Source organism: Scyliorhinus torazame, chromosome 20 (genome assembly GCF_047496885.1).
Source record: "Scyliorhinus torazame isolate Kashiwa2021f chromosome 20, sScyTor2.1, whole genome shotgun sequence".
Taxonomy (NCBI): Eukaryota; Metazoa; Chordata; class Chondrichthyes; order Carcharhiniformes; family Scyliorhinidae; genus Scyliorhinus; species Scyliorhinus torazame.
The window spans coordinates 109603430-109617537 of NC_092726.1; positions in this window are offsets into that span (position 1 = coordinate 109603430).

Below are 14108 nucleotides of genomic sequence, written 5' to 3' on the forward strand. Positions count from 1 at the left end.
TAACTGTGACCATTCAGTGATGCAGTTCCAATTGTCAGTGTGTTTCTCTGGGTGGTTCCACTGCACCCTGGGTGTAGCTGCCTCTGTAACTGTGACCATTCAGTGATTCAGTTCCAATTGTCAGCGTGTTTCTCTGGGTGGTTCCACTGCACACAGGGGTGTAGCTGTCTCTATAACTGTGACCATTCAGTGATTCAGTTCCAATTGACAGTGTGTTTCTCTGTGTGGTTCCACTGCACTCTGGGGTGTAGCTGCCTCTGTAACTCTGACCATTCTGTGATTCAGTTCCAATTGTCAGTGTGTTTCTCTGGGTGGTTCCACTGCACTCTGGGGTGTAGCTGCCTCTGTAACTGTGACCATTCAGTGATTCAGTTCCAATTGTCAGTGTGTTTCTCTGGGAGGTTCCACTGCACTCTGGGGTGTAGCTGTCTCTGTAACTGTGACCATTCAGTGATTCAGTTCCAATTGTGTGGAGAGGCCGGCGTTGGACTGGGGTGAGCACAGTACGAAGTCTTACAACACCAGGTTAAAGTCCAACAGGTTTGTTTCGATTTCACGAGCTCAACACCAGGTTAAAGTCCATCGACACCGCAAACTGCCGGCTCAAAGTGGAGAGGATCTCCAGAAAGATCGCGCATATAGACACTGACATTAAGTTTCTACAAAGATGCAAGAAAGCAGACAAGATCCCGAAAGGGCTACAGATCACAAACCCACTCAAGTCGACCTACAACACAGCCTTCGCTGAGAGACTCTGCCGTCGCACCTCTCTCACACTCCTCAACCACCTCGTCCGCCAGCTCTACAGCAGACTACGCAACCTGGAAACCAAGATAGAGGCCATATTCTCAACTTGCGCTCAGGATGCAGCAGACTAGCTGCGGAACAGCTGGGCGGGTCTCTGGGGGCCGGGCCGCTGGGCGGGTCTCTCGTGGTCGCTGGGCGGGTCACGGGGTCGCTGGGCGGGTCTCTGGGGGTGGGGTCGCTAGGCGGGTCTCTGGGGATCGGGTCGCTGGGCGGGTCTCTGGGGGTCGGGTCGCTGGGCGGGTCTCTGGGGATCGGGTCGCTGGGCGGGTCTCTGGGGGTCGGGTCGCTGGGCGGGTCTCTGGGGGTCGGGTCGCTGGGCGGGTCTCTGGGGGTCGGGTCGCTGGGCGGTTCTCTCGGGGTCGCTGGGCGGGTCTCTGGGGGTCGGGCCGCTGGGCGGTTCTCTCGGGGTCGCTGGGCGGGTCTCTCGGGGTCGGGTCGCTGGGCGGGTCTCGGCGTCGCTGGGCGGGTCTCTAGGGGTCGGGTCGCTGGGCGGGTCTCTCGGGGTCGGGCCGCTCGGTGGGTCTCTCGGGTTCGCTGGGCGGGTCTCTGGGGGTCGGGCCGCTGGGCGGTTCTCTCGGGGTCGCTGGGCGGGTCTCTCGGGGTCGGGTCGCTGGGCGGGTCTCGGCGTCGCTGGGCGGGTCTCTCGGGGTCGGGTCGCTGGGCGGGTCTCTCGGGGTCGGGCCGCTCGGCGGGTCTCTCGGGGTCGGGCCGCTGGGCGGGTCTCTCGGGGTCGGGTCGCTGGGCGGGTCTCTCGGGGTCGGATCTCTAGGCGGGTCTCTGGGGGTCGGGCCGCTGGGCGGGTCTCTCGGGGCCGCTTGCGGGTCTCTCGGGGTCGCTGGGCGGGTCTCTGGGGGTCGGGCCGCTGGGCGGTTCTCTCGGGGTCGCTGGGCGGGTCTCTCGGGGTCGGGTCGCTGGGCGGGTCTCGGCGTCGCTGGGCGGGTCTCTCGGGGTCGGGTCGCTGGGCGGGTCTCTCGGGGTCGGGCCGCTCGGCGGGTCTCTCGGGGTCGGGCCTTTGGGAGGGTCTCTCGGGGTCGGGTCGCTGGGCGGGTCTCTCGGGGTCGGATCTCTAGGCGGGTCTCTGGGGGTCGGGTCGCTGGGCGGGTCTCTGGGGGTCGGGTCGTTGGGCGGGTCTCTGGGGGTCGGGTCGCTGGGCGGGTCTCTGGGGGTCGGGTCGCTGGGCGGGTCTCTGGGGGTCGGGTCGCTGGGCGGGTCTCTGGGGGTGTCTCTCGGGGTCGGGTCGGTAGGCGGGTCTCTCGGGGTCGGGTCGCTGGGCGGGTCTCTCGGGGTCGGGTCGCTGGGCGGGTCTCTCGGGGTCGGGTCGCTAGGCGGGTCTCTCGGTGGCGGGTCGCGAGGCGGGTCTCTGGGGGTCGGGACGCTGGGCGTGTTTCTCGTGGTCGCTGGGCGGGTCTCTCGGGTCGGTTCGCTGGGCGGGTCTCGGGGTCGCTGGGCGGGTCTCTCGGGGTCGGTCGCTGGGCGGGTCTCTCGGGGTCGGGTCGCTGGGCGGGTCTCGGGGTCGCTGGGCGGGTCTCTCGGGGTCGGGTCGTTGTGCGGGTCTCTGGGGGTCGGGTCGCTGGGCGGGTCTCTCCGGGTCGGGTCGCTGGGCGGGTGTCTCCGGGTCGGGTCGCTGGCCGGGTGTCTCGGGGTCGGGTCGCTGGGTGGGTGTCTCAAGGTCGGGTCTCTAGGGGTCGGGTCGCTGGGCGGGTCTCTCCGGGTCGGGTCGCTGGGCGGGTGTCTCGGGGTCGGGTCGCTGGGCGGGTGTCTCGGGGTCGGGTCGCTGGGCGGGTGTCTCGGGGTCGGGTCGCTGGGCGGGTGTCTCTGGTGGTCGGGTCCCTGGGCGGGTCTCTGGGGGTCGGGTCGCTGGGCGGGACTCTTGGGGTCGGGTCGCTGGGCGGGACTCTTGGGGTCGGGTCGCTGGGCGGGACTCTTGGGGTCGGGTCGCTGGGCGGGACTCTGGGGGTCGGGTCGCTGGGCGGGACTCTGGGGGTCGGGTCGCTGGGCGGGACTCTGGGGGTCGGGTCGCTGGGCGGGTCTCTCGGGGTCGGGTCGCTGGGCGGGTCTCTCGGGGTCGGGTCGCTGGGCGGGTCTCTGGGGGTCGGGTCGCTGGGCGGGTCTCTGGGGGTCGGGTCGCTGGGCGGGTCTCTGGGTGTCGGGTCACTGGGCGGTTCTCTAGGGGTCGGGTCGCTTGGCGGGTCTCTCGGGGTCGGGTCGCTAGGGGGGTCTCTCGGGGTCGCTGGGCGGGTCTCTCGGGGTCGCTGGGCGGGTCTCTCGGGGTCGCTGGGCGGGTCTCTCGGGGTCGCTGGGCGGGTCTCTCGGGGTCGCTGGGCGGGTCTCTCGGGGTCGGGTCACTAGGCGGGTCTCTCGGGGTCGGGTCGGTAGGCGGGTCTCTCGGGGTCGGGTCGCTGTGGGTCTCTGGGGGTCGGGTCGCTGGGCGGGTCTCTGGGGGTCGGGTCGCTGGGCGGGTCTGGGGGTCGGGTCGCTGGGCGGGTCTCTGGGGGTCGGGTCGCTGGGCGGGTCTCTGGGGTGTCTCTCGGGGTCGGGTCGGTAGGCGGGTCTCTCGGAGTCGGGTCGCTGGGCGCGGGTCTCGGGGTCGGGGCGCTAGGCGGGTCTCTCGGGGTCGGTTCGCTGGGCGGGTCTGAGGGTCGGGTCGCTAGGCGGGTCTCTGGGGGTCGGGTCGCTGGGCGGGTCTCTGGGGGTGGGGTCGCTCGGCGGGTCTCTCGGGGTCGGGTCGCTAGGCGGGTCTCTCGGGGTCGGGTCGCCGGGCGGGTCTGTGAGGGTCGGGTCGCTAGGCGGGTCTCTGGGGGTCTGGTCGCTGGGCGGGTCTCAGGGGGTCGGGTCGCTGGGCGGGTCTCAGGGGGTCGGGTCTCAGGGGGTCGGGTCGCTCGGCGGGTCTCTGGGGGTCGGGTGGCTGTGCGGGTGTCTCGGGGTCGTGTCTCTGGGCGGGTCTCTCGGGGTCGGGTCGCTGGGCGGGTCTCTCGGGGTCGGGTCGCTAGGCGTGTCTCTCGGGGTCACTGGGCGGGTCTCTCGGGGTCGCTGGGCGGGTCTCTCGGAGTCGGGCCGCTAGGCGGGTGTCTCGGGGTCGCTGGGCGGGTCTCTGGGTGTCGGGTCGCTGGGCGGGTCTCTCGGAGTCGGGCCGCTAGGCGGGTGTCTCGGGGTCGCTGGGCGGGTCTCTCGGGGTGGGGTCGCTGGGCGGGTCTCTCGGGGTGGGGTCGCTGGGCGGGTCTCTCGGAGTCGGGTCGCTGGGCGGGTCTCTCGGGGTCGGGTCGCTGTGCGGGTCTCTGGGGGTCGGGCCGCTGGGCGGGTCTCTCGGGGTCGGGTCGCTGGGTGGGTCTCTCGGGGTCGGATCTCTAGGCGGGTCTCTGGGGGTCGGGTCGCTCGGCGGGTCTCTCGGGGCCGCTCGGCGGGTCTCTCGGGGTCGCTGGGCGGGTCTCTGGGGGTCGGGCCGCTGGGCGGTTCTCTCGGGGTCGCTGGGCGGGTCTCTCGGGGTCGGGTCGCTGGGCGGGTCTCGGCGTCGCTGGGCGGGTCTCTCGGGGTCGGGTCGCTGGGCGGGTCTCTCGGGGTCGGGCCGCTCGGCGGGTCTCTCGGGGTCGGGCCGCTGGGCGGTTCTCTCGGGGTCGGGTCGCGGGGCGGGTCTCGGCGTCGCTGGGCGGGTCTCTCGGGGTCGGGTCGCTGGGCGGGTCTCTCGGGGTCGGGCCGCTCGGCGGGTCTCTCGGGGTCGGGCAGCTCGCCGGGTCTCTCGGGGTCGGGCCGCTGGGCGGGTCTCTCGGGGTCGGGCCGCTGGGCGGGTCTCTCGGGGTCGGATCTCTAGGCGGGACTCTGGGGGTCGGGTCGCTGGGCGGGTCTCTGGGGGTCGGGTCGTTGGGCGGGTCTCTGGGGGTCTGGTCGCTGGGCGGGTCTCTGGGGGTCGGGTCGCTGGGCGGGTCTCTGGGGGTCGGGTCGCTGGGCGGGTCTCTGGGGGTGTCTCTCGGGGTCGGGTCGGTAGGCCGGTCTCTCGGGGTCGGGTCGCTGGGCGGGTCTCTCGGGGTCGGGTCGCTGGGCGGGTCTCTCGGGGTCGGGTCGCTAGGCGGGTCTCTCGGGGTCGGGTCGCTAGGCGGGTCTCTGGGGGTCGGGACGCTGGGCTTGTTTCTCGGGGTCGTTGGGCGGGTCTCTCGGGGTCGGGTCGCTGGGCGGGTCTCGGGGTCGCTGGGCGGGTCTCTGGGGGTCGGGCCGCTGGGCGTGTCTCTCGTGGTCGCTGGGCGGGTCTCTCGGGTCGGTTCGCTGGGCGGGTCTCGGGGTCGCTGGGCGGGTCTCTCGGGGTCGGTCGCTGGGCGGGTCTCTCGGGGTCGGGTCGCTGGGCGGGTCTCGGGGTCGCTGGGCGGGTCTCTGGGGGTCGGGTCGCTGGGCGGGTCTCTCCGGGTCGGGTCGCTGGGCGGGTGTCTCGGGGTCGGGTCGCTGGGCGGGTGTCTCGGGGTCGGGTCGCTGGGCGGGTGTCTCGGGGTCGGGTCGCTGGGCGGGTGTCTGAAGGTCGGGTCTCTCCGGGTCGGGTCGCTGGGCGGGTGTCTCGGGGTCGGGTCGCTGGGCGGGTGTCTCGGGGGGTCGGGTCGCTGGGCGGGTCTCTGGGGGTCGGGTCGCTGGGCGGGACTCTTGGGGTCGGGTCGCTGGGCGGGACTCTTGGGGTCGAGTCGCTGGGCGGGACTCTGGGGGTCGGGTCGCTGGGCGGGACTCTGGGGGTCGGGTCGCTGGGCGGGACTCTGGGGGTCGGGTCGCTGGGCGGGTCTCTGGGGGGTCGGGTCGCTGGGCGGGTCTCTGGGGGGTCGGGTCGCTGGGCGGTTCTCTAGGGGTCGGGTCGCTGGGCGGGTCTCTCAGGGTCGCTGGGCGGGTCTCTCGGGGTCGCTGGGCGGGTCTCTCGGGGTCGCTGGACGGGTCTCTCGGGGTCGGGTCTCTCGGGGTCGGGTCGGTAGGCGGGTCTCTCGGGGTCGGGTCGCTGCGGGTCTCTGGGGGTCGGGTCGCTGGGCGCGTCTCCGGGGGTCGGGTCGCTGGGCGGGTCTCTGTGGGACGGGTCGCTGGGCGGGTCTGGGGGTCGGGTCGCTGGGCGGATCTCTGGGAGTCGGGTCGCTGGGCGGGTCTCTGGGGTGTCTCTCTTGGGGTCGGGTCTCTGGGGTGTCTCTCGGGGTCGGGTCCGTAGGCGGGTCTCTCGGAGTCGGGTCGCTGGGCGCGGGTCTCGGGGTCGGGGCGCTAGGCGGGTCTCTCGGGGTCGGGTCGCTAGGCGGGACTCTCGGGGTCGGGTGGCTGGGCGGGTCTCTGGGGGTCGGGTCGCTAGGCGGGTCTCTGGGGGTCGGGTCGCTGGGCGGGTCTCTGGTGGTGGGGTCGCTCGGCGGGTCTCTCGGGGTCGGGTCGCTAGGCGGGTCTCTCCGGGTCGGGTCGCTGGGCGGGTCTCTCGGGGGTCGGGTCGCTGGGCGGGTCTCTGGGGGTCGGGTCGTTGGGCGGGTCTCTGGGGGTCGGGTCGCTGGGCGGGTCTCTGGGGGTCGGGTGGCTGTGCGGGTGTCTCGGGGTCGTGTCTCTGGGCGGGTCTCTCGGGGTCGGTTCGCTGGGCGGGTCTCTCGGGGTCGGGTCGCTAGGCGGGTCTCTCGGGGTCGCTGGGCGGGACTCTCGGAGTCGGGCCGCTAGGCGGGTGTCTCGGGGTCGCTGGGCGGGTCTCTGGGTGTCGAGTCGCTGGGCGGGTCTCTCGGGGTCGGGTCGCTGGGCGGGTCTCTCGGAGTCGGGCCGCTAGGCGGGTGTCTCGGGGTCGCTGGCCGGGTCTCTCGGGGTGGGGTCGCTGGGCGGGTCTCTCGGGGTCGGGTCGCTGGGCGGGTCTCTGGGGGTCGGGTCGCTAGGCGGGTCTCGGGGTCGGGTCGCTGGGCGGGTCTCTCGGAGTCGGGCCGCAAGGCGGGTGTCTCGGGGTCGCTGGGCGGGTCTGGGGGTCGGGACGCTGGGCGGGTCTCTCGTGGTCGCTGGGCGGGTCTCTCGGGGTCGGGTCGCTGGGCGGGTCTCTCGGGGTCGGGTCGCTGGGCGGGTCTCTCGGGGTCGGGTCGCTGGGCGGTTCTCTCGGGGTCGGGTCGCTGGGCGGGTCTCTCGGGGTCGGGTCGCTGGGCGGGTCTCTGGGTCGGGTCGCTCGACGGGTCTCTCGCGGTCGGGTCGCTCGGCAGGGTCTCTCGGGGTCGGGTTGCTAGGGGGGTCTCTGGGGGTCGCTGGGCGGGTCTCTGGGGGTCGGGCCGCTGGGCGGGTCTCTCGGGGCCGCATGGCGGGTCTCTCGGGGTCTGGTCGCTGGGCGGGTCTCGGGGTCGGGTCGCTGGGCGGGTCTCTCGGGGTCGGGTCGCTGGGCGGGTCTCTCGGGATCGCTGGGCGGGTCTCTCGGTGTCGGGTCGCTGGGCGGGTCTCTCGGGGTCGGGTCGGTGGGCGGGTCGCTGGACGGGTCTCTGGGGGTCGGGTCGCTGGGCGGGTCTCTCGGGGTCGCTGGGCGGGTCTCTCGGGGTCGGGTCGCTGGTTGGGTCTCTCTGGGTCGCTGGGCGGGTCTCTCGGGTTCGCTGGGCGGGTCTGTCGGGGTCGGGTCGCTGGGCGGGTCTCTCGGGATCGCTGGGCGGGTCTCTCGGGGTCGGGTCGCTGGGCGGGACTTTCGGGGTCGGGTCGCTAGGCGGGTCTCTCGGGGTCGGGTCGGTGGGCGGGTCGCTGGGCGGGTCTCTGGGGGTCGGGTCGCTGGGCGGGTCTCTCGCGGTCGCTGCGCGGGTCTCTCGGGGTCGGGTCGCTGGGCGGGTCTCTCGGGGTCGGGTCGCTGGGCGGGTCTCTCGGGGGTCGGGTCGCTAGGCGGGTCTCTCGGGGTCGGGTCTCTCGGGGACGGGTCGCTGGGCGGGTCTCGGGGGGTCGGGTCGGTAGGCGGGTCTCTGTGGGTCGGGTCACTGGGCGGGTCTCTCGCGGTCTGGTCGCTGGGCGGGTGTCTCGGCGTCGGGTCGCTGGGCGGGTCTCTGGGGGTCGGGTCGCTGGGCGGGTCTCTCGGGGCGGGTCGCTGGGCGGGTCTCTCGGGTCGGGTGGCTGGGCGGGTCTCTGGGGGTCGGGTGGCTAGGCGGGTCTCTTGGGGTCGGGTGGCTCGGCGGGTGTCTCGGGGTCGGGTGGCTGGGCGGGTCTATGAGGGTCGGGTCGCTGGGCGGGTCTCTCGGGGTCGCGTCGCTGGGCGGGTCTCTCGGGGTGGGGTCGCTGGGCGGGTCTCTCGGGGTCGGGTCGCTGGGCGGTTCTCTCGGGGTCGGGTCGCTGGGCGGGTCTCTCGGAGTCGGGCCGCTAGGCGGGTGTCTCGGGGTCGCTGGGCGGGTCTCTGGGGGTCGGGACGCTGGGCGGGTCTCTCGAGGTCGCTGGGCGGGTCTCTCGGGGTCGGGTCGCTGGGCGGGTCTCTCGGGGTCGGGTCGCTGGGCGGTTCTCTCGGGGTCGGGTCGCTGGGCGGTTCTCTCGGGGTCGGGTCGCTGGGCGGGTCTCTGGGTCGGGTCGCTCGACGGGTCTCTCGCGGTCGGGTCGCTCGGCGGGTCTCTCGGGGTCGGGTTGCTAGGGGGGTCTCTGGGGGTCGCTGGGCGGGTCTGTGGGGGTCGGGCCGCTGGGCGGGTCTCTCGGGGTCGCTGGGCGGGTCTCTGGGGGTCGGGTCGCTCGGCGGGTGTCTCGGGGTCGGGTGGCTGGGCGGGTCTATGAGGGTCGGGTCGCTGGGCGGGTCTCTCGGGGTCGGGCCGCTGGGCGGATCTCTGGGGTCGGGTGGCTGGGCGGGTCTATGGGGGTCGGGTGGCTGGGCGGGTCTATGAGGGTCGGGTCGCTGGGCGGGTCTCTCGGGGTCGGGTCGCTGGGCGGGTCTGTCGGGGTCGGGTCGCAGGGCGGGACCTCTCCGGGTCGCTGGGCGGGTCTCTCGGGGTCGCTGGGCGGGTCTCTCGGGGTCGCTGGGCGGGTCTCTCGGGGTCGGGTCGCTGGGCGGATCTCTCGGGGTCGGTTCGCTGGTCGGGTCTCTCGGGGTCGGGTCGCTAGGCGGGTCTCTCGGGGTCGCGTTGGGCCGGGTCTTGCCGTTGGGGTTAGGGTCGGGAGCTCCGGGGACTGGGCAAGGCGATCCGGGGCTGGCGTCGGTAGTTTGGCCGGGTTTGGAGCTCCGAGGTCCGTGTCGGCTCCAAATCGAGGTCGGGGCTTCACTTCCGGTTTGGGCCCGATCTTCTTCCAGGTCACGGAGGTCAGGTCGTGTCGGGTCTAAAGGTCTCCAAGGGCCTCGGATGATGTTCAAGCCTGCAAGAGAGGATAAAAGAGAGAGGTTATTAATAATGTTAGTTTTATAATTAAATTTTCAAAGATTAGCACGAGTGTAAGTTAAGTAAAAAGATCTGTTTGTGAGAGCTCGCAGAGAGTCGCCTCGCTCCGACGCCATCTTGGTAAAGGCTGCATCAAATCTTCCAGCCATGTTCAAGGACTCGCGGTCGCTACCTGAAGGATGAACATCAGCCTAGATGTACCATACAACATCCAGCCGCCACATGTGGGGAAACAGATACAGGCTTTATCCAGCCTGCACAGAGCCGGCCATTTGAAAGTCAAATGAACTTTGTTTAAACTGGTAGATATTGTCTAATGTGTAGTAGCATGTAATTTATTAAGTATAGAAACAATCCTATATTTAGTAATAAAGTATAATTATACTAATGTACTAGTTGTTTGGTCATTTGTCCAATCCACGGAAAACACTAGCATATTGTGGTTATGAATGAAGATAGAAGTCCCCTATTGTTGACTCTGTTGGGACTCGACTAAAAGTGACTTTGTTATTCCGAAAGATCCCACAACTTTGATTAAATTGATAAAAAGAAAAACGAACCACAAGCGCGAATTTTGTCTTGGCCAAATAACCGAATTTTGGAGGTGTGTACTAAACGCATGCGGAATTAACAGAGAAGGATGGGGAAAACCCTGCAGATATGCAGGCAAATCCAAAGGGATTGTGAACCACAACATAGCCAAAAGCCGCACCCGTTGTTCGACCTGTTCCTATTTCTCTGTTCCAAATTAAATAGTGAGGAAATTGCAGCGCAATTGATACAGAAGAAGGCGCATCCACAGCAAACCGAGGTAGAAGGAATCAACATGTCAGAGAAGCGTCCGATTTGGCAGGATGTACTAAAGAAATACATAAAGGGGAAGGATGGCCGCTATGTGCAACGTTTTGTGCTAACACATCGTCAGGTCCATGGAAGAAAGGACAAACTTGGTGGGAGGATTTGTCCCAAATACATAAGAAGAATGCAACAAAGCTAAATATGCCAATGGCCAGAGTGTGCTGCTTGGCTCAGTTAAGTGGAACGTAGAAGGCCTTGGCGAAGTTTCCATTAAAGTTTCTGAACATTTCCTTGTAACAATGCGTTTGAAAGCATCAGAATAACGTGAGGTGATATCTTCACACAAAGTTTTTGCTTCTGATTCATAGTGTGCAATCCCATCGGCTGAATTTTCTCTGAGTTCTTTAACAAACGAAAGTAAAGATGATAGCAGAAGATAATCTTCAAATACATCAAAACCAGGGGTTTGAGTTTCTTACTTGTTTTGTTGAAACGCTCCAGCACTTCTTCGCAAACGTCTGTTAAAATAGTATATTCCAGCTTTACCAACGTGTGGTATAAATTCTTAGCATCTCGTTTACATTCAGGGTTCTCTTCTGTGTCTTCAAAAATATGTTTGAGAGTTTGTAAAATACCCATATATCCATTTTTAATTGCTCGGACAGCTTCATAGTGTGCAGAACATCTAGTTACACTAAGCTCTTTAGAGAAAAATGTAGAAGGACCTCTGTTTAAAATCCCCCATCTTCATGGAGATCGAGAAAAGAAGCATACAGCTCCTGCAAAACGCCAAAATAGTCAACAACTTCAGGTATAGTAGACACTGCCTTTTCTCCGACAAGGTTAAGTGAATGGGCTGCACATGGTACATAGTCTGCGTACCTGTTAATGTTTTTAAAGAGTGCTTGCAGCACTTTCTCCGAGGTCTTCATGTTAGATGCATTATCGTAGGACTGACCACGAATATTTTCAAGTGAAAGCCTATGTTCACCCAGGACTTGTCGTATTTTGTTGAACAAGGTCGTGGATGTAATGGTTTTCTATCGGTAAAAATGTTAAAAATCTCTCACAGGGTTTTCCATGATAGCAGTATCGAACCACAATTGCCAGCTGGTCAACATGTCAGGTCAGACGTAGAGTCAACAATAATGGAGTAGTATTTGGTGTCTAGGTTGTTGATTTGATTCACAATTTCATCTTGCACATGTTTTCCCATGATTTCTATCAATTCTTTATACATGGGTTTGGAAAAGTAGCATTTACTTTTCATTTTTACATTTCTTGAGATGTTCATGTAAAAATGGGTCGAAATCTGCAATAAGTTCAATGGCCCCCATGAAGTTTCCATTATTTGGTGAGCCCCACTTCATCTCATGACCTCTAAATGCCACACCTCTTTAACTTAAAAACTTTATAACAGCTACAACTCTTTTCAGTACTTCAAAATAGTACTGTATGGTTATCCTCATCTGTTCTTCAAATTGCTGATCCACAGTATTTTTATTTGACTTTCTTGTTATCCAACACAACATCACCCTCTTATGTCCCATGCTGTCTTCATGATTCTCCAGAGTACATTCATCCAGTCAGAAAACCCACCTATTATAAGTGATGTTTTGCATTTAGAAAAAAGTTTGCAAACAAAACAGTATATACAGCCTTTGCTCTTTGAGTAAACTAACCAGGATCTCATCACAGTCTGGCCATTTTTCAATCTTCTTTCAAAATATTTGTTTAAGGAACTTCGGTTTTGCTCCTTGAAAACCCTGCTTGATTCGGTATATACATCATCTGTTTTTTTATTTTGAAAAAAACCTATGTCTTGCATTAAACAATTCCGTATGAAATAATTATCAACTGTTATGGGCCAGTTTTCGAGGTCACTGCATTCATTGAAATCAAGGAATTTGCTTCCAGTTTCATGTTTCAATCAGTCTCTGCTTGTTCCACGGTACTTTCATGTTGACCACTGTGACCGTCATCTGTATCAAAAGCGTCAACAGTGGGTTGAATATTGCTAGAAAGAGCTCCCACGGTTTGTGAACTACCACTGGCTTCAATGGTGTTTGCTTGGCTTGTTTCAAATGTAGGTGTTGACAAACTTGACATTGCAAAATAGTTTGTTATTTTTTGACATTAAGAAATTTCGTCAAATCGCTTTTCATTCAGTTTGCGTTTTTGGTATCCACTTAAGTACTTTCGGGAATGCATTGTTATTCCTGCAGGGTCTTGACCTCTGTTAAAAAGGGGGGGAAATGCATTAGCCGCATCAGAACAGCCAACTTACCGCGACACTCCACCTTTACAACATTTGTGCTACTGACTCAAACTTTCGGATTGTTGAAATATATAAAACAAAAAATTAATCCATTTGAGTCGTGCGACTATTGTCGCATGCTTTGAAAGGGAAAAAAATTATGTCTACGTTCTGAGAAAGGTTTTTTTAAAAAACTCATTCTCAGAAAGTAAAGCGCCATTTTTAAAGATTTATAATAAATAAGCTTAATAGGCTAAACTAGGCTATGTTCAAGCTAGTCGACGCTAGGGTATGCTACGTTAGTCAAGACTAGGCCACCAAAATTCATAGGCTAAGGTAATGTAACACACTTTTATCATTATTTCAACACTTTTCATAATAACCACCTGTAATTTAACACAAATTCACACTTTTATTACTTTTTCATAAATACTTGTAATATAGCATTAGCCTAGGCTATGCGGTCAGAGCCTACTTTCCGTTCACCGCTTCATAAAAACAATAGGCTTAGGCTCATCTAACACTATTTCACCTTTATTACTTTCCTTACTATTCTAAATATTGCATTTATTTTTGATTAGGGGTAATTAAAATATCATATCCTGATGAACACTTCATTGAAAAAAATTCACGTCATCTACTGTTTGTATTTCATAGATTATCATAGAATTTACAGAGCAGAAGGAGGCCAGTCGGCCCACCGATTCTGCACCGGCTCTTGGAAAGAGCACCCTACCCAAGGTCAACACCTCTATCCTATCCCCATAACACAGTATCCCCACAACGCTAAGGGCAATTTTGAACACTAAGGGCAATTTATCATGGTCAATCCACCTACCTGCACATCTTTGGACTGTGGGAGAAAACCGGAGCACCCGGAGGAAACCCACGCAGACACGGGGAGGACGTGCAGACTCCGCACAGACAGTGCCCCAAGCCGCAATTGAACCTGGGACCCTGGAGCTGTGAAGCAATTGTGCTATCCACAAGGCTACCGTGCTGCCCACTGTCATAAATGTTAATAGTGTTTTAAATTATGTATAATTATTTTATATCAAATATATTTAGAATGAAAAATCCTTAATTTGAACTTTTTTTCGTTGCCAGTGAGCCGACATGATACTTTAATAACCTTTTAATTTTTATTTTAACTATTATTTTGGATTGAATTACACAATATTATTAATATTATTATTTTTTTTTAAAACCCTTCTCAGACAGTAGACACAAATGTTTTAAGCAATGTGGACGAAAGTCGCTTCTGGGGCCCCTCCGGGATTAGAGGCCCTGAAGCTTCAGCTTCATTAGTTTCATAGTAGATCCGTCTCTGCCAGTACCACTGTGCGGCTGTGGTGCACGGATGCCTCTCTGTGGAAGGGGGAACAATCTAGCGGGGTGGTTGGTTCTGGATAGTGTTGGGAGTTCTTGGAGATAAGGGAAACAGTGTATCACATGCAAAAAACTAAACGGATTAAGCAATTTCGCTGAGTAATCATCTTGCTACTAAATTGTAAAATAAAATAATCCATCACTTAAACATTCTTCATGCACATTTCCTCCATTTAAGTTGTGAATAATTGACAACGTGTGACGCGTCAGTGCAGAGCTGGAATCGAACTTGGGTTTCCGCAATAAGAGACCAGGAAGTAATCACGTGACACAAGTCGCTTTCAAAAATAATTTGAAATACACCTACTTCTAATTATTAAATGTGTTTCTACTTTTATTTGGTGCAACAGAAACGTTTTGGAAATATTGTAAAGGCCTGGCAGTTCCTTCCCACGGTGAGACAGGTTCGAACTTACAATGAAGTTGATGCTGTGAAGTGACCAGTGAGCTAACGCTGACGCTGATTTTGAGCTGACGCTGACTTCGAGCTAAAACTGACGCAGGCTTCAAACACGGCCACATTGTGTACAAAGGATTTCCGTGAACATACTCGTGGTGGGAGGTAACTTGGAGGGAAC